This window comes from Chionomys nivalis, chromosome 1 (assembly GCF_950005125.1).
Source record: "Chionomys nivalis chromosome 1, mChiNiv1.1, whole genome shotgun sequence".
Lineage (NCBI taxonomy): Eukaryota > Metazoa > Chordata > Mammalia > Rodentia > Cricetidae > Chionomys > Chionomys nivalis.
The window spans coordinates 65230557-65251912 of NC_080086.1; positions in this window are offsets into that span (position 1 = coordinate 65230557).

A 21356-nucleotide genomic window follows, 5' to 3' on the forward strand; every position below is an offset into this window, starting at 1 on the left:
CCTCATAGGTTAAAACATAGGTGGGTGGAGTAAACAGAACAGAATGCTGGGAGGAAGAGGAAGTGAGCTCAGACTCGACAGCTCTGCTCTCTGGAGCAGACGCCATGCTCCCCTCTCCCCGGCAGATGCGATGAAGCTCCGACCCAGGATGGACGTAGGCTAGAATCTTCCTGGTAAGCGCTCCTTGGGGTGCTGCACACATGAATAGAAATGGGTCAAGCAGTGTTTAAAAGAATACAGTTTGTCTGTCATTATTTTGGGGCATAAGCTAGCTAGGGAGCCATGAGCCAGGCTGTGGGAAGCGGCCCAGAGCTACTACTACATTTTTGGTTCATAGTTTCAGAGTTTAGTCCTTCAGGAGGGTTTCGCTGACTCTGGGCCCACGGAGAGGCATGCCATGAGGGAGAGCTGTCCATATAAGTAGGGAGCAGTGAGCATGACAGAAAGGGACCACTGACAGATATCCCTGAAGATCCTCTCTCTCTTATAGCCCATGTCTTGTAGCTCCAGTTTCAAGAACTTCCCCAAACAGCACTACCAACTGGGGATCAAGCATTAAAAACACGACCCTGTGAGGGAGACATTTTGAAATTAACCCAGAGCACTGGCTAGGACGGGAAATATTCTTGATAGAAGGCTGAGTCAGAAACACCCAGGGAAGCACTGGTGGTAGAGGCGACACAAGAATTCCTCAAGTTTCCTTCAGTGTGGAAGTCTCAGGTGCAGGATGCCATTTTTGATGTTAGGATTAGAGACTAGCCAAGAGGCATGGTGGCAGAGCAGAAGCCCTGGCACGTGTATCTCAGCTTCTGGGGGAGTGTCCCCCTGGTCATTTGGGCAGTCTGGAATATATGTAAGATTGAAAACTGAACATTAAAGAAGCAACTTTCTTGACGTGAAGAAGAGAACATACGCCTAGCAGCTGCCACAGGCTGTGATGAGATGTTTGTATCAGCCTCAATTACCGAGCCCTTAGGAACAACACCAAGAAGCTCTACTCCGATTTCTAGGGATAGTATGTTACTTCCCCTAGAGTTAGCTTGCATGAGAAATGGTTACAGAGTTGCGATCAGCAGACCTAATGTCCTTTTGGGATACCACTGCTCTTTTAACTTTGTTATAAGCCTGTGGATTGATGAGAAATGTCCCCCATAGGTTCATGTATTTAAACAAGTCTCCAGCTGATTTGTACAGTCAGTCCCCAGTACTATTTTGTAAGGTAGTGGAACTTTTAGGAGGTGGTGCTTTACTGGAGGAAGTAGGGCACTGGGGGCTGAACTTGAGATGCTCTAGCCTAGTCCCACTTCCTGTCTGCTATCTGCTTCCCATTCCACTAAGATGAGAGACTGTAAAGGAGTCCCTTCAGAGCACGCCTACCACCACAGAGCCCCTGCTGCCATGCTTTCCTTCATTGTGGCTATATCGTCTTGAATTATGAACTGAAGTCAACCCTTCCCCCCTTTAAGCCACTTCTTGACAGGATCACAATGGTAAGAAAAACCACTACAAGCCTATAGACTATAAAACACCACACTGGCGCAGACAAGGTTAGAGAAGGGGAAAGCAAAGTCTCCAGACTTTGGATTATAGAGCAACTTTGAGGAATCTAAAACAAGCAAACAAGCAAAAGAACCAAGTCACCTTTCCAGAGCTGGGGAAATGGTTCAGTAGTTAAGGCTGTTCTTCTAGAAGACCCAGATTAAATTCCCAGCATACATATGATGGTTCACAAGGGGAATCTGATGCCCTCTTCTGGTCTCTGTGGGCACCAGGCATACAAATGGTGCAAAGATACACACACAGATAAAACACTCATACACATAAAAATTTAAGAGAAATTTAAACATCAGCCACCAGTTGGGCAGTGGTGGCACACACCTTAAATTCCAGACACAGAGGCAGGCGGATCCCTATGAGTTAGAGGCCAGTCTGGTCTACAGAGCTACTAGTTCCAGGACCATCAAGGATATACAGAAACTCTGTCTCGAGAAACAAAACAAAACAAAACAAAACCAACCACCCCCTTCTGAATGGGCTTATTCATGGTATTGTCAATAGCAAAAGAGTGAATGAGCCACCAGTAATGTCCACTGTCCCCATACGATGATGTGCTACTACACTGTGACCATGAACAATTCTGGAGCTTGTAACAAAGACCACTGGGGTCTGCATGAGGAATTGGTATACAGACTGTGAGAAAGACTTCCACCTCTGAAAAGGGAGGACAGTCACTTGACTAGTTTCAGAAAGACTAGCACAAGGGTTCAAGCAGACAGCTACACTAGAGAGGGCCAGTATTCAAATGTGTGTACATCAGAAGCCTCGGGATTGACACTGCAGGAGAGCTGGTACTCCAGGCTGGAAGGCAGGTATACTTTGGGAGGTGCTTTGATCATTGATCTTCCTGTTGGAGAAGCCCAAAAGCCAGACAATATGAGCTACATGTGACTTGCAGGAGCTGGCCCTGGACATACTGCATCTTCAGACAGCAGGATACAATAGCCTTTGGTACTTTTCTGTCTGCCCAAAACCTTAGCAATGCTAGTTCCACTCTTCCTAACTTTTACAAAAAGAGTAGGTTCATTTAATCGCAGGCTATGCTTTGCTGAGTCAGGCAAATACAAACACAGGGACCTGTGTGCTCTTTCTCCATGCTTCTCCACATAGCACCCTTTCTCTTCAAAGAAATGCACACCCCTGGGCATGCCTAGGAACATTGACTAACTGTGTGTGTGCTGTTTTGATGGGCTGTCATGTGGTTAGCGTCCCTGGATGACTGCAAGACTGGATCTGACCATTCATAGTTACCCTAAGAGCTAAGGGTGCCCTAGTACAACCAAAATGCAGAAGATCTTTTGTAGTGAAGCCTAGAGTATAACACCAAAAGGATAGTCCAGTGAATCCAGTTTGAATTTCCCAGAGACATGGGAAACAGAGAGCCCATGGGAGACAGAAGGCAATTAAAGAAAGACAGAGCTGAGCAAGGCAAATCAATGGTGCTTGAGAGTTCCTCCATCTCTCTCACCAAGGACTAAATGCCCACCTCCTTCTATGGGGCCAGAGTACACCTCAACAACAAAGTTTGGCCAAGTTGTCACTGGTTAAGTCAGTTAGGATAAACAGCTGAAAGAGATTCAGAGGAAAGTTCCAAAAGTAGTTGAGGAGAAACACTGCGTTCAGTCTCTCTCTCTCTCTCTCTCTCTCTCTCTCTCTCTCTCTCTCTCTCTCTCTCTCTCTCTCTCTCTCTCTCACACACACACACACACACACACACACACACAATTAGAAAGTGATGAAGTGATGTAAGGATGTGTTATATTTGTTTATGATGCATTTGTTTTATTATGGAAAGATGTGTTGCTGTTTCACTTTGCCTGCCTAATGCACCTGATTGACCTAATAAAAAGCTGAACAGCCAGTAGCTAGGCAGAAGAGAAATAGACAGTGCTGGACGGCAGAGAGAATAAATAAAAGGAGAAATCTAGCCTTGGAGAAGAACACAGGAAAAAAGGGAGGAGAGAATAAGGGAGAAAAAGAGATAGACACCTGGGGCCCGTCAGGCAGGCACCAGCCAGCAGACACAGAATAGGACATACAGAAAGAAAGGTAAAAAGCCCTGAGGCAAAATATGGATGAAGAAAAAACAGATTAATTTATATTAAAGAAAAAAAACAGCCAGAAAAGAGCATAAGCTAAGGCTGAGCATTCATAATTAGTATTAAGTCTCACTGTCAGGATTTGGGAGCTTGTTGGTAGACCGGAAGAAAAAGTCTCGTACAGCTTCCTTCAACGCTCATAATCACGTTTCCCATGATAGCTGCTGAACCTGTGCTGGGAGATTCATTAATGAATGAGCCATGGTTCTTGTCCTTGAAGGGCACAAAATTCAGGGAAAGGATGAAAATATAAATAAGAGAGGGGATTTCTGATGCCATGGGGATACAGAGACATAATGAGTTTTTTGAGTCAGAGTCGCATTATATAGCCCTGGGTAGCCTTGCTATGTAGACCAGGTGACACTTGAACTCACAGAAATCTGTCTGCTTCTGCCTCCTGCGTGCTGGAGTTAAAGGTGTGCACCACCACGCCAGCCTTATAAAATACAACTTTGGATTGAACAGTTAATGAATGTTTGGGGGCCTGAGTTCCGAGCCAGGAGTGCTGACACAGACTCATCAGTGTCAATCTAGTCCGGGTGCATAGCCAGACACTGTTTTGTTGTTGTTGTTGTTGTTTTTGCTTAACTTCTACATTACAGCGTCAATTCTCACACATTAACTTGCTGTGTGGCCATTTGGTGTGGTCCCTCGTGTTGATAGTTTGTTTGCGCTCTAACAAATAAAGCTTGCCTGGAGACCAGAGTGCAGAGCTATTCACTAGGTAATCCTAGAGGTCAGGCAGGGGTAGCTCACACCTTTAATCCCAGCACCTAGGAGGAGGAAACAGGAAATAATATAGATGGGAAGAACGGAAGTGGTAAGGTCAGGCAGAGATAGGCGCTTGGCCCCTTTTTTGGCTGAGAAGTTGGTGAGGAAAGAGGCGGCTGTGGCTTGCTCCTTTGATCTTTCAGCATTTATCCTGATATCTGACTCCGGGTTTTTATTATTAAGACCAGTTAGAACTGGTGCTACATCTGGCGTCCAACTTTTGAGGTACGAATTCACAAAAAAAGTTGCTTGCCTGTGACTTTGCAGTAACCAGTCCAGGCCAGAACTGCATGCAGCTGGAGTCACCGCCTCGCCGGCTAGGTTCTTCTAAGCAGATCTGGGGAATTTTTTGTGTGTCACAGCCTCTCTGCAGCAAACTCCATAGGAGTTTGGGCTCCAAATGCAGCAGATCCTGCCCAACTTGCCCATCTGTACTTGGAGGTAGGGGTAAAGATTGAGAAAGAAATAGACAAGTGACAACAGATAGAATTGGGAGGGCATCCAGTGAATACTGTGATCTGCCCTAAGTTTGTTATTCAGAGTTCTTCTATACCCCAATCCAGATGCGGGGGAAGGCAAAAGACTTCTCTACCATGATACAAAGAATAAACAGACACGATTACCTCCTCACGTCTCAAAACATCAAGTCACCACACCCTATATTAAAACATCCTTTTGACTAGGCAAGACATTCTGTTCTATAACCTTGAAGGAACAAGAATAGGTCTGAATTCTCTGATCTTTAGTTAAGACAGAATGGACTCACTTCTGTAAGCTAACACCACAAGACTTAGCCCCTTTTGCACATTCCCCTGTGCAGATGGCTGGCTCCGTAGCTTCTTTTTTTACCAGTGGGTTGAGGGCTTTTTCTGGACCCCCTCTTTCCTTTTTTGTAGCTTTCAGATATTTCATCTGAAAAAATGGAGAGAATTGTCTTGTTCTCCTTACCCTTTCTGGAGCTGATGACCAAAGGTTCTAAAGAACAAGCTGAGGTAGGGGAAGGAGAACAGCACCTGCCTGAGGCAAGTCCCAAGAAAAGGTGTGCTCTTGGGCTATATAGAAATCCATCATTTTGATGAAAATATTATTCCAGTGTGTTTTTCAAATTAAAAAAATACTGTTTTATTGGTAATAGGATATATGTATGGTGTATGTGTGCTTCTATGTGTAGGTGCATATGCCCACGTGCCTCTCTCTTTCTCTCTCTCTCTCTCTCTCTCTCTCTCTCTCTGTGTGTGTGTGTGTGTGCGTGTGTGTGCATGTGTGTGTATATGTGTAGGCCAGTTGTCAATGTTGTCTTCCTTTGTTCCTCTCACTTTTTTATTTTTTCTTATGTGTTCGGCTATTTTGCATGTAGGTTGTGTTTATACCAAGTGTCTGCCTAGTATCTACTGAGCCCTGAATAGAGTGTAAGATTGCCTGAAACTGGAGTTACAAATGGTAGTGAGTCACCATGTGGGTGCTGGGAACTGAAACCAGGTCCTCCGGAAGAGCAGCCAGAGCTCTTTACAGTTGAGTCATGTCTTCCTATCATTTATTTTTTTGATACACGATGTCTTGCAACACCTGGAACATACCAACTGGCTAGAATGGCTGGTCAGCAAGTGCCAGGAATCCTTTGGTCTCTGCCTACCCAGCACTGAAGCTATAAGTATGGCGTCATCATACCTGGCTTTCTTTGTGGGTGATGGGCAAACACTTTATTGACTAAGCCATCTCCAGACCACCAGATGTGTGTATTTGATGGACTGCCTATTAGAATTTTTAAAAATCAGTTCCTTATTAATTAACTTTTGTGTTATTTCTAACTTGAAAATATTATCTTTACAAACATATCTTCAAAAAAAAGGCATCGGCCTAGAGAGTGACTCAGAGAGGAAAGGTGCTCACCACCAGGTCTGAGGATCAAGGTTCTATCCCTGGAACCCACATGACAGCAGGAAAGGACTGAATCCCACAAGCTCTTCTCTGACTTCCACATGAACAAACACATAACCACTCTTCCCTACTTAAATAGATAAACTTAAAAAACTTAAAAAAGATAAAAATATAGTGTTTTCTCTTTAGTATAATTTTTAGAAGTGACATGAGTGAGTTGCCTTCCTCTGAGAAAGGAATCACACACAGAACATTGTGTTATCACTCTCTTGTTTCTCTTTTTTTCTTTTCTTTTTTTTTTTTTTTTTTTTTTTTTTTTAGATTTTTGAGACAGGGTTTCTCCGTAGCTTTTTGGTTCCTGTCCTGGAACTAGCTCTTGTAGACCAGGCTGGCCTCGAACTCACAGAGATCTGCCTGCCTCTGCCTCCCAAGTGCTGGGATTAAAGGCATGTGCCACCATCGCCCGGCCTCTTGTTTCGCTTTCTGACTTGCCTCACAGAAGACCTAAGAGGGCTTTGCTTTAGACTTTATGAAGCACTAGGCAAGCACCCTGCCATTAATCTATATTTCCTATACAAGGTTTTTAGGTGTCTTAGTTACTTTTTTATTTTCGTGATGAGACACTGTGATCAAGATGACTTATAAAAGACAGCATTGAATTAGGAACTCACTTACAGTTTCAGGGGATAAGTCTGTGACTATCATTGTGGGGAGCATTGCAGCAAACAGGCAAATGCACTGCTGGTGAAGTAACTGAACACTTATATCTATCTGCAAGCTGGAGTCTGACATAGAGCATGGGCCTAGCATGCGCTTTTGAAACCTCAATGTCCACCTTCAGTGACACACCTCCTTCAACAAAGCCACACCCCAATCCTTCCACAAACAGTTCCACCAACGGTGAACCAAGTATTTGAGTATATTAGCCTATGGGGGGCAGTCTCTCTCTCTCTCTCTCTCTCTCTCTCTCTCTCTCTCTCTCTCTGGTGAGAGTGGCAGAGTTTCTACATAGCCCTGGCTGTCCTGGAACTCACTATGTAGACCAAACTAGCCTTGAACTCATGTTGGGATTAAAGGCTTGTGACACTCTGCCTGGCAAGGCCATTCTCACTCAGACCACCACAGCAGGTTAGGAGTTGCATCCCAACGCCCACACAGTTTTAAAAATTCTCACATAGGGCAATTTTATCTGTTTCCCTTTCATTTATGTGGTGTGTGTGTGTGTGTGTGCTTGTGTGTGCATGTGTGTATGTATTATGTATTTCTGTGTGTTTGTGAGTGTGTGGGTCTTTATGTGTGTCTCTGTGGGATATCTGTTTATGTGGGTGAAGTGTTGGGGAGGCAGTCACTTTGTGTTGTCTGAGTTGGTTTCAGGCTTGTGGAATCAAGTGATTGATTCTCCTCCTTTGGCTAAGCTTGGCATTTGTCAGCAATTTGTCTGGATTCCTTATGATCTATGACTTGTTTTACTGTTAAAAATGGCAGTCTCTTTCTCTCTCATTGGCTACTTTGACTGCATTTTCTTCTAATATACAGGTAAGTATAAAAATAGTCCATAATTTATCCATTTGTTTAGAAACTGATGTGGTATTCAATGAATTTCCCCCAAGATGGTTAACAGTTGTCTCCATAGAATGGTCTGGAACAATCTTTATCTAATTTCTTAAGAAATGGATCTAGGTGTCATATGCCTGTAATCCCAGTCCTTGGAAGGCAGATGCAGGGGTATAGTCAGTTCAAAGTCAGCCTGGTCTACACACTGAGGTTCTATATCCACTCCTTCCCATCAGAAAATTCAAATGCAATACTGTTTTCCAGTTCCCTTGCAGAAACTAAAGGAGATGTGACTCTGAGCTTAGAATGTAATTCGGCATCCACCAAGTCTCCATACAGCCAGGGAAGGTCACAAGAGCCAATAGCTGCTTCTTTCAAGCTGGCCAAAATGGACATAGCCTAGAAGGCAAGGAACTGCATGACACCTTATGAAGGCACTGCATGCAAGGTAATAGTGTTCTCCTAGGTCCAAGGAGCTGGCTCAGTCAATAAAATGCTAGACCTGAGTTTGGACCCCCAATACCCACATACAAAAGCCAGGAACGGTACAGTTCACTTCTGTAACCCTAGCACACAAGGCATGGAGACAAGCAGATCTGGAGCTCACTGGCCAGCCAGTCTAGCCAACAAGTTGAGTGCTGTGTTCAGTGAGAGACTCTGTCTCAAAAGAAGGTGGAAGCCAAATGTGGTGGCGCACGCCTTTGATCCCAGCTCTTGGGAGGCAGAGGCAGGAGGATCTCTATGAGTTCAAGGCCAGTCTGGTCTACATAGTGAGTTCCAGGACAATCAGAACTACACAGAAAGACCCTGTCTCAGGGGGAGAGCAATGAAGGAAGATACCTGACAGTGATATCTGGCCTCCACAGGCATGTACACTCCCCAAAGAAAGCAAAAACAAAAATCTCAAACAAAAGAAAAAAAAAGAATTATCTTTTCTGGGGATGAGAAATTAGCTTAGCTAGTAATGTGCTTGCTGTGCAAGAATAAGGACTTGAGTTTAAGTCCCAACTTGATTTAAAAAAAAAAGATAGGCATGGTTGCACAGCCTTGTTAACCTTGTACTGGGGAAGTGGAGACAGATAGATTCCTTGATTTCATTGGCCATCCATCCAAGCTGAATCAGGGAGTTCCAGATTCAGTAAGAGATACTGTCTTTAAAAATATGATTGAGATTGATGGAGGAACATATCTCTTGTGTGTGTGTATATATATATATGTGTGTGTGTGTGTGTATAGACATATATATATATGTTATCCTCTTGTTTCTTAATATATACATGCACAAACACACAGATACACTTTACATGGATATATACACGTATATAATTTGCACACAAATAATAGTCTAGATGTATTAGCATACAAAGTGCTGAAGACATCTTTTCAAACATGAACATCATGTATAATTCCATCTGGGCACATGTGTACAAGTGTAGTCAAAGAGAGAAAAGCATGGGAAGAAGCAATAATGGATTATCTCTGGGTTGTGTTATTTCTGGGATCATTTGTCATTCATTTCATATTTTCCTATGCAACTGGATGAAAAGTAATTTGATCTCTAGGGCATGAAAAGAAATGACTAAGCATCAGTTGAATATACTCAGCAGAACTGAATAGTGTATAAATAGCATTTTCTGATGTCAGTAGTATGTATCCAATAATTAAAGTCATGCATAGGAATGGTGCAATTATGGAAGAAGACAGAATTAGAGGCAAGAAAGGCCTAGTGCCAGAAACCAACAGACAGGCCAAGAAAAGGAGCCCAGTAAAAGCTTTTATGAAAAGATATTGCAAAGGTAGAAAAAAAAACCACAACCCATAAGTATTTGGTATCAGAATTATCCAAGAAAGAATAGAATTGTTAATAATAATGACAGTAGTCAATCTCCCATATCTCAAAGAGCAAGGAGGATGGGAACTGAAAAGTGGCTTTGAATCCCATCATTGTAAGGCCACTGGTGCCTCTGGAGAGACCAGTTTCTATGGAGTGGTGGGAATAATGGACAACGAAGAGTGGACAAGGACTTACTGCAGAGTGAAAAGAAACATGAGTTCAGAAACCAAGAGGGAGAGAAAAGAGCATTGAAATCTGAAAAGGCAGGGAGAAGATAGAGAAGGGGCAGGCCAGCAGGATGACGTGGGCCTTTGTTGAGTGTACTGCAGGCTTTTGTCTCTTAGGGAGGCGGGAAGGCAGAATGGTCATGTGTCAGGCTTTGGAGCCAGGCTGCTGACTTGCAGTACAAAGTCACTACTCAGGCTTTGGCTTCCGTGTTTGTGAAGTGCTTAGGAGAGCACACAGGACCCTGCCACTAAGCTCTCAGTACCAGGATGCCTGTAAGCTCTGGCCTTTTCCCTGGGTGATATCAACTGCTTCCCGTTAGCAGCCATGCCCAGAGTGTGATCTGGGGACCCTGAGGTTCCACAAGGCTCTTTCCTGGAGTCTGAGAGGTAAATAAATTCACAGTACAAAGGCGTGGTTAGCCTTTTCACACTCACTTCCTTCTACATGATGGAGCTTCTTAGAGACACCACAAGCAGAACGGCACAGAGACCAGCATCGAAGCCCAGCTATTATTAATGGAGGTGGACATGGAAAGGTTTTTTTACAGTGTAAAAGAACCATTCTTTTAGTGTAGTTTCATTGTGTTTTTAAAGCTATAATTATTTTTATAAGATGTACTATTCATGTTAATATTTAATGGACAGATTTATGTTATTTTAGATAAATGAAAACCAAATGTTTGAATTTTTGGTGTTTAAATTTTGATGTGAGAAATATTTGAAGGACATTTTCTGTGTAAATAAAGCTCCTGGAAATAAAAATGATTTTTTTTTCAATAGGGTCTCATAGAGTTCAGGCTGATTTTGAACTCATTATGTAGCCAAAGATGACTTTGAGTTTCTGATTCTCCTGCCTCTACTACCCAAGTGCTAGGAGTATGAGCCTATTCTACCAGACTCTGTTCTGGAGTGCTGGAGATTGGTCCAGGGCTTCATATTTTACTGAGTATACTATGACCCCAGCCCAGTTTTTAAAGGCATAGAAAAGAAACTAATGCTAAGAATTTTGAGAATAATTGCTCTGGAAACTGAATAAGACCTGGGAGAATTGAGAAATTTGTATGCCCTTTTCTAGCTAATGTAAGACCACTTGCTTTTCCTGAAGAAAATGACTTTTTCACAGTTCTAAATCTTTTGAAATGGTTTTACTAGATTTTATTTTAATTTATTCATTTTCTCTGTCTCTGTCTCTCTCTGTGTATGAGAGAGAGACAGAGAGAGAGAGAGAGAGAGAGAGACAGAGACAGAGACAGAGAGAGAATGCAGGATTCCCCTCTGTATGCTGTAAATGTTTTATTACCATTGGTTAATAAAGAAGCTGCTATGGACCTATGGCAGCACAGAATAGGAAGACACACAAAACATGGCATTTAAAGTGTTTTAAAACCTTAGACTTTTCTCAACAGTGAGACATGTCTGCTTCTGGCAGCACCAATTACTTCAAGAGGAAGATGGGTGTGCCGAAGAGGCTCCTTATGGAGTTTGTTAGCCAATAGGGCAAAAAACTACTCTTGCCTAAAGTGCTTGATGGTATACTGTATAAATTGGAATCACAGGACCCACAAAAAAAAATAACTGCTAAAGTTGCTTAAAAAAGGTGAGACAGTCCTTCAGGGTTCCTGCTTCATAAAAGAGTCTGCCAGACATTCTGTAGAACACAAAAGAAAGTGACTAACAAACTGCCATATAGGCAGAACTGTCTTTCAAATTTCCTGATTCATGAAAAAGTATGCCAGACACTATGGGTTTATAGGCTCAGGACGGATGCCCCAATGTTACAGAAGAACTTTGGGTGACTATCTAGGCAGCAAGATGTCTCTTTCAATTCTAGAATTTTGGAAGTCATTTACAATGCACTTCCTGTTTACTTAGGTAATACTATATCCCTTCTGGAGTCTTTGATGGAGTTAAAAAAAAAGATAGTTATAATTACAAAATATAGATTAGATAGAAAACTTTAGGCTCACAAAGATAGGCTAAATGATAAAGCATTTTCCAAATGTAAATATTGTAACTATAATTCTTGCTTAATAACTGTTTTGTTATATGTACTTTTACTATGTTAAACTTAAAACCTTCCTTTTTATTTAGACAGAAAAGGGGAGGTGATATGGGATTCCCCTCTGTATGCTGTGACTATGTTTTATTACCATTTGTTAATAAAGAAACTGCTTTGGGCCTGTGGCAGCACAGAATAGAGCAAGGTGGGAATTCTAAGCAGAAATAGAGGAGAAAAGAAGGCAGAGTCAGAGAGATGCCATATAGCCACCGAAGGAGACAGACACCTGGGAACCTTACTGGTAAACCACAAGCCTCAGGGTAAAATATAAAATAATAGGAATGGGTTAATTTAAGATGTAAGAGTTAATTAATAAAAAGTCCAAGCTAATAGACCAAGCAGTATTTTAATTAATACAGTTTCTGTGTAATTATTTTGAGTCTGGGCAGCTTGAAAATGAATAAGCAGCCTCGGTCTAGAGAGAGAGAGAGAGAGAGAGAGAGATTGTGTAAGTCTGATGACAATTTGTGGAAGCTGGTTTTCTCTTTCCAAGATGTGGGTCCTGAGGATCAAACTCAGGTTGTCAATCTTGGATGCAAATGTTTTTACCCACTGAGCCATCTTGCTGGCCCCAGTTCTGATTCTTCACTGAGCTTTACCCAAATGCCTACCTTTCTTTAACTGTCAAAGCTGCATGGTTTTAAGACACCGGTAATCTATCGTGCTGACTGAGAGTGATGTTTGTCCTTGGCCTTCCCTCTTAGAAGTTGCATGCACAGCAATTGAGTGCAACTACACTCAAACTCTTTCCCCTGTGGCCTCTTTCTTGTTCTCTAACCGCAAACACAGCAATAGTTGCACTTTAATCTTAGCCAAAATGGGAAAACAAGTCTGTTTTCACCTCTTATCAAGCTTTGTATCCTGGGCTCTCAATCAACATTTCTTGCTCACAGTTTCACAAAGGATACACCAAGGTGTTTTCTTTTTTGTCTTTCTTTCTGGCAAGCTCCTATCTATCGTGGTCAGACTGTCTGAGTGGCTGAGTGAGGAACATGACACTTGTTCCTCATGCCCCTCTCTTGTACTCCCCCGGGGTTGAGAACTAAAAGGTTTTCTTTACAGTAGCATTTCGACCAAATTCTGAGCCATAACATAAGCTTGTCTGCACCCTGTAAACACCCCACAATGGTCTACAGCAGTGCTTCTCAACCTTCCTAATGCTATGACCCTTTAATACAGTTCCTCCTGTTGTGGTGACCCCAACCATAAAATTATATTCATTGCTACTTCATAACTGTAACTTTGTTGCTGTTATGAACTATAAGGTAAATATTTCTTAAGCTAGTGGTTTGTTGAGGGTTTGTGACCCTACAGTTTGAGAACCACTAATCTACAAGGTCTCTCTGATGTTCATTTGCAGCCTAAACCCCATAGTAACTCTGCAAGGTGTACTTTATCCCATTGTATCAGTTATCGTTGTCTAAAATATTACTCACCAACACCCTGTTTTAGAAATGCTTAGTGGCTTGGATGCTTTTAACATGCATCTTGTCCAGGTAGCTGGGTCCTGCTCTGCTGTGGAAAGCCTGCTTGGCACCACCAGGAAACAGAGCTCCCGAGCAGCTCATGGGCACATCACTTACTTCTACTCTACTCTGATTTTTTTTCTGTCTGGGGTCTTGCAGAAAATACAATTGTAAAGAACTGGACAGAATCAGTAACTGTGTGGCCCTTTAGATAAAGGGGAGGGAGTCAGCAGTCCAGAGTCCAGGCTAATATTCCCTAGCAGGGCTGGCCAGGAAGTATAATCCCTCCTTAAACAGCCATCATCACAATGAATCCTCTATGAAAAGTAAGAACGGGACTAACACCACTCCTAAAAGCGCAGGTTTGAAGCTCTCTGTTGACACAATCACTGAACTATAGGGAACTATTCCAGAGAACAGCTGTCTATCAGTAGGTTCGTTTTGTTGTTTTCCTAAAACATCACCAGGTATGAACACAAGAGCTAGACAATCAATTTCCAAGGCTAGGGTACCTGGAGAAGTACATTTAGTGCCTGTCTTGTGAAATCTTTTAGACTGTCATTCAGTTTTCCAGGTCTGTAAGTTCAGTAAAGAAACTTATAGGAAGTTACAGTTGGGTGCTCAACAGTTTAGAAAATTCTGCACTTAAAAAATATTTAGATACACCTCAAGACCATTTAAGGTTGCTATTAAAACAGAATTGAAGAATTACTATCTGCAGAGTTTTAAGCCTGACAGAAGTATGGTTTTATGTAGTGAGGCTGTACTTGAACTTTTTATTTTTAATTGAAGAGGAATTCTGTTTCTCTGAGACTTTTACTTATGTGTCCAGGACATCATAGCTAATAAAACCAGGCAGGCAGTTTGTTGATCCCAGGCAGCATTTGTGACTGTTGAGCAGTCTTCTTCGGCCGTAGAAATGTGCTAACCTCCCCAGGACATTCATCTCAGTTCTTTGCTGACAGGACACTAGTTATCGTATAGCCCGCATGGGAGTGTGAGGTCTGCGGCTATTTTCAGCTCACCCTCTGGCTTGCTTTCTAACCTTGGGAAAATCACTTCTAGGCCCTGTGCCACCAACCTGCCATCTGTAAATCGGGGCTGGTTAGTGACCGTCCTCTGGCAGAGGCAGAGGAGTCATGACTTCCTGAGTTTGGTGATTAAGAACTTAAAGATGCTCCCTAACAGTACCATGTGCACATTTACTCTTCTGAACTTTTCTCACAGACCAGCCTTTTTGAACAGTCGATACTTTTGCTCTAGTGTCACTTCTTCAGAGAACACAATGTTCCGAGGCTATTAAACCTGAGCATCCTAGTCACTTTCAAACTAAGAGAGGGTGGGAATGAAGTTTTTCCACCTCACATGCTCATTTCTGTTTCTGTCTTTATCTAGGGTGCACTTGGACTCATTATTTACACTGGATTTTGAGTTTTGTGGATTTATTCCTGTATTGTTAGTTAATGGATAGGAATCAATATTATCCAAAACAAATAAGATGTTAAAGTCATATTTAAGACTGGTTATCTTAAAACACATCTGTATTATGCTATTTTCTTATCTTTAAGAAGCTACAACATCTCATCTTGCAGCCTAACTGAACTCATCCCAAATATTCAACCTGGACATCCACATCCTTTTCCATGATTACCAATACTTTCTATTTTAAAAAGCTTCTTTTTATTTAGGTGTATGTATATATGCTACAAGTATATGGGTGTCTGAGGAGGCCAAAAATGTTATAAGATCCCCTGGAGCTGGAGTTAGATAGTTGTGAGCTGCCAGATGTGGGTACATTTTTAAATGCTGAGCTATCTTTCCAGCCCCCAATTACTAATAATTTCTGGGAGTATTCTCATTTTTGTTGGGGGAGGGCAGGGTCTCATGCAGCGTAGGCTGTCCCAAAACTCACTATACAGCCAAGAATGACCCTGAACTTCTGATCCTCCTGCCTTTACCTCCCAAATGACAGGCTTACAAGGGTGCTCCACTCCCCCAAGAAGGATTATTTTCTTTCCTCTTTTCTACCTGAGCTGTTTCCAGATGAGGTCTTTTTATTGTTCCAATGGCTTCAACTTCAGTTGATATGGTATTTCCCTCTGTATGCTGTGATCACCATTAATGAATAAAGAAACTGCTTTGGATCTATAGCAGGGCAGAACTTAGGTAGGTAGGTGGTGCCAGACAACTGTCTATATTCTGTCAATTATGTTTTAAATAAACGCTGATTGGCCCATAGCCAGGCAGGAAGTATAGGCAGGACAACCAGACAGGAAGTAGAGTCAGGTCAATGAGAACAGGAGAATTCTGGGAAGAGGGAAGCTCCTTCTGCAGTCCTGTCCACAGAAGAAGCAAGATGTGACTACGCTGCTGAAAAAGGTACTGAGCCATGTGGCTAACACAGATAATAATGGGCTAATGTAGGTTATAAGAGTCAATAAGAAGCCTGAGCTAATGGACCAATCAGTTTTATAACTAATGTAGACTTCTGTTTGAATTTTTGGGACTTAACAATTGTGGGAATTGGGCAGAACAAAAACCTCAGACAACAGGCAGGGAAAACTAAACTGAATGCTGGGAGAAAGAAGGGCAGAGTTACAGAGAAGCCATGTAGCACCACCGGAGACAGACACGCTGAAACTTTACCTGGTAAGTCACTGCCATGTGGCAATACACAAATTAACGGAGATGGGTTAAATTAATATGTAAGAGTTAGTCAATAAGAAGATAGAGCTAATGGCCCAAGCAGTGATTTAATTAATACAGTTTCTGTGTGATTATTTCAGGGCGGATCGATTGGGAACCAACAAGTGGCCTCCTCACAACATTTAGTTTCTTCTGTGTTTTCAAAAAAAAATTTTTCATTCACACAAAGTTTCACTGAAAATTTAAGGTTAAGGAAGATAACTTTAAATTCATGTATTAACCCTGTTTTTTTCTTTAGAACTGAGTTTCCCCATTCTATCACCAATGATTTCCCATTAGCCCCTCAATCAATACATAGCCAGACTATCACTGTCCTCATACCTCTAATCCCCTTCTTATTCAAATCCTACTTAAAGTTCTCACGGTGGTAAGTTTTTCATATATTGCTAGGACTTCCCCTGCCCATACTGACGTAGCCTCATTTTATACCCCAATGGCTTAGCAAGGGGTTTCCCCAGACAGGTTTCGCCATAAGTGGAGTACTGCTATCATGCTACTAAAACTTCCCCACATTATAGTGTATGCTTTTCTACATTTCCAAACTATTTTTTTTCTGTTATTTTGAGACGGGGTTTCTCTGTGTAACCCTGATTGTCCTGGAACTCACTCTGTAGACCAGGCTGGCCTCGATCTCACAAAGATCCATCTGCCTCTGCCTCCCAAGTGCTGAGATTAAAGGAGTGTGCCATCACCACCCAGCCCAAACTAATTTTTATATGTTTATTATTTTGTATATACTTCATTAATGAATATTGTCCATGCCATCTACTTTAATATACATCTTCTCAATTATTAGATATGCAGGTTGTTTCTAATTTTAGCTTGATTTGCATTACAAATAGTGCTGCTATAATCACTGTGTGAAAATAGATTTTTTTCATTTGAATTATTTTGAGCAGGTGTATTTCCAAATATAGATCAGGTTAAAGTGAGTAATTTCATAGATCTTGTACTTTGCTACAGTAGTCTCAAAAATGGTTATTCTGCTAAATAATTTTATCAGTATGTGTTTATACATTTTCTCTAGCTTCATCAATGGTCTTTCTTTTCTTTCTTTTTCAAGATAGGGTTCTCCATGTAATAGCTCTCACTGTCCTGGAACTAGCTCTTGTAGACCACGCTTGAACTCACAAAGATCCACCTGCCTTTGCCTCCCGAGTGCTGGGATTAAAGGCGTGCACCACTACCACCTGGCTACCAATGGTCTTTCTTATACTTTTCAGTTAGCATTACAGCAAGGTTAAAACTTTCTTCAAGGTTTATTTTCTTCTATAAATTCTTTGGTCCGACCTTGACTCTTGTCCAGAGAATCTGAGTGTTCATTTTGTTTAAAAATTACACAATTCTTCCATTGAAATTCCTAATTAAACAAATAGTAGTATATTCTGAGTTGTGCACTTATCACCACAGCCAACTGTAGAACAATTAATTGATCATTTTCCCTCAGAAAGCAAAAACCAACCCCTCAATACCAACCCCCACTCCCATATTCTAGTCTCAATCCTTTCTCATCTTAAATAGCCACTAATCTTTCTATTTCTATAGTTGGGTCTATTTTGACACTTCTTATAAGTAGAATTACACAATAAGTGATTCTTATTGAATGACTTAGCACACTGTTCTCGTGGTTCATCCATGTTGTTGCAATCAGACTTCAGGCCTTGCTATTATTGAATAATGTTCCACTATAGACATATTTGATTATCCATGCACTAATCATCATCACTTTTTATCATAATATTGCTATGCTTATTCAGTTGTTGTGGGGCATGTGTTGCCTTTGCTGTGTATATATGTAAGAGTGCAAATGCTGGGTCATCTGGCAACTCTTTAACTGCACTAACAATGCAGTTAAAGAGTTGTCTTATAAAATAGCTATCCCATTTTACATTTTTATCATCAGTATATACTGGCATGTATCAGTTCCAGTTTCTTCACATATAGGCTATATTAACTGGCTAGAACTATCAAAACAAAATGCTGCAGGCTAAGTAGCTTAAACATGGGAACTGTAACGTGAAGGGGCCCTGCTTGTTGTTGGGGTTTTCTGTCCTGCCCTTTACCCCACAACTGTTTAACCCCAAAGAAAATCACACATAGGTCTCCATAAATTATAAGGTTGATTGGCCCATTAGCTCTAGCCTCTCACTGGCTAACTCTCACATCTTGATTAACCCATTTTTCTGATCTATGTTAGCCATGTGGCTCAGTACCTTTTTCAGTGGGGCAGATCACATCCTGCTGCTTCGGTGATCTAGGCAGGAGTGGGAGGAATCAACTTCCTCCTTCCCAGAATTCTCCTGTTCTCATTACATCATTTCTACTTCCTATCTGGTTTTCCCACCTATATTTCCTGCCTGGCCAATCAATATTTATTTAAAATATGATTGATTGACAGAATATAGACAATTCTCCTGCACTAGGGAACGTCATTTTCTCACAGCTCTAGATGGTAGAAATTCAAAATTCAAGATGTTTGTCAGCAGATGACATGGTTTCATTTGTTTGTTTTAGCAGTGATCTCCCTGCAGTCCGGATGGCCTCACACTCATTGCAATCCTGTCTCAGCCTCCCTAAAGATGGGCTTACAAGTGTGCACCACTGTGCCAACCCTCACATCACATGGCCTTCTCTTTGTGTGCACATACGCCTATCTCTTCCTCCTCTCATATGGACATCTGTCCTGTTGGGTTGGGACCCTGCCTTTATGATGTCATTTAACCTTAATTACCTCTCTTACAGGACCTTTTCTCAAACACAGTCACATGGAGGCGTTAGAGCTTCCATATCCAATGTTAAAGGATACAAGTCAGTCTATAACATTTGACACTTGTTACACTATTTTCTAAATTAAATACACTATGGCATTGTTATCTTTTTATTATATATATTTAAAATCATATGCATTGCACTGTAAGTGATACAGTTTTAATTTGCATTTGCTTGATGACTACTGTTCTGTTTTTTTTTGGGGGGGGGGCGGTCACTGTGGGAAAGAACCTGACAAACAATTCGAAAGAGGAAAGATTTGTTTTGGGTCATGATTTTTGAAGCTTCAATCCATGGTTCCTGGGCTCCATGTGCCGGGCAGCATACCACAGCAGGAGGAGATTCTCCACCTCATGAGGCTGGGAAGCAGGAAAGAGGTAGGAAGGGGTTAGGGAGACACAACTTTCTAAAACATCCTGGAGACTCAGGTACCCTCTTCCACAGTTGTACCATTTCCTGATTATTTAGACTTTTAATCTCTCAGTGCTTTAAGGAAGGACCTCATCAGACAATCACATCTTCAATTTTCCCACCTCTGAAACACTGCTTCAATATTTTAGGACCTATAGGGCACATTTCATACTTAAACAATTAGCAGCTACTAACGTTAAACATATTTTTATGTGCTTATTGGCATATGTATGTCTTCTGTAAAGAATTATCCCTTCATATCCTTCGCTCTGATTTATTTCTTTGTCATGTCATATATTATTTTTATTATAGGTAATATGTATTATAGATTACTGGGGGATTAACCATAGGAAACTTTTTCTAAAGCTTGGGGGTAGTGATAGACTTTTAAAAATATATTTTAATTAATTCATGAGAATTTTATACATGCATAGAACGTATTTTGATCTTATTCACCCCGAACTCCTCCCAACTCTTCCTAGATCCATATAGAACCTTTCCAACTTCTCCCAAGTTTGTGTCCTAATTTTTAAAATAACAATGACAAACTTTCTAAGAAAGATTAAAAACTAAAAACTCTAAAAAACATTTAAAAATCAATTCGTTTGACTAAGTGAAAATGAAAACAGTCTTTTGCCAAAATATAGCAAATTAAGCCAAAAATAAGGTGTGTAAAAGACAAAAATTTAATAACAATGGACTAATTATTATACACACATCTACACAATACATATAAAATCTGCAATTTTATAAAGGCCAACTAAAAAGAAAGATAAGCAAAGGTAATGAACAGACAGACCGTTCGTTATTATCCAGATAGTACACTACATAAAGAGATGCATTGTGGGTAATGAGCAGACAGCTCATTATCCGGATAGTACATTCCATAAAGAGATGTACTGTGGGCAGGGACAGCTCATAGTAAAGTGCTTGTCATGCACACATGAGGACCGGACCGAAAGGACCTGAATTTGATCCAGAGCACCCATTTAAAGAGTTGAGCATGGTGGCTCAGATTGGAATCCTGGTGCTAGGAGACAGAGACAGGAGGGTCTCTGGGGCTTGCTGGGCAGTCAGTCTAGCTGAATCAGCAAGCCCCAGGTCTGCTGAGAGGACTTGTGTCAAAAAGTAAGTGGTCAGTTTCAGTGGGGTGATACCCACGGGTGAGCTGCACAAACATAAGTGAGAATCTGCACAAATGTGTACCCTCCCTCAAAAATAAAAAATTAGTAATAAAAACCTCAAAGCTATGTAGACTGCTGCGATGCCTAGGTGAGAAAAGGCACCTGCTGCCAAGTCTTCACAAGCCGAGTTCGGGATGATGGAAGGCAAAAACTGACCCCAGCAAACTGATCTCTACCCAAATGCTGTGGTACCTGTTCCAGTGTGCATGCATGTGTGAGAACACACGAAAGTAAGTAAAATTAAAACATTAGGATGTGATGACCCAGACACCCTAATATACTGATTTGTGTATGTTTGTGTGTTAGATTTCCTTTTCTGTGACAAAATCCCTGAGACAAATCCCAGAGGGAAAGGTTTATTTTGGCTCATGATGTCAGAACTTCCGGTCCATGGTCACTTGCTCTGGCGGTCTTTGGCTCTGTGGTGAGACAGGCAGCCATGGCTAGAGCAATTCACCTCATTGCCACTCTAATGCAAGGAGAAAGGAGTCAGTCTTTGGAGGGCAGGGCTGTCATGATCTCCTACCTCTAAGTGTGTACTATGTCGGAAAGTTTCTAACATCGACTGCTGGAAGTCAGGCCTTCAACACGAGCTTTAGGGGGACATTTACAATCTTCAGCCATACTGAGCTAAAAAAGAAAAATAAGCAAAAGTAATGCGCAGACAGACAGTTGGTATACTACATAAAGACATTATTCTGGGCAAGTCCATGCAAGCAAACATTCACACACATAAAAACAAATACATAATACATCTTTCAAAAATAACAAATGCCTGCCTACTGGTGGTGGCCCAGGCGTGTAATCCCAGCACTTGGGAGGCAGAGGCAGGTGGATCTCT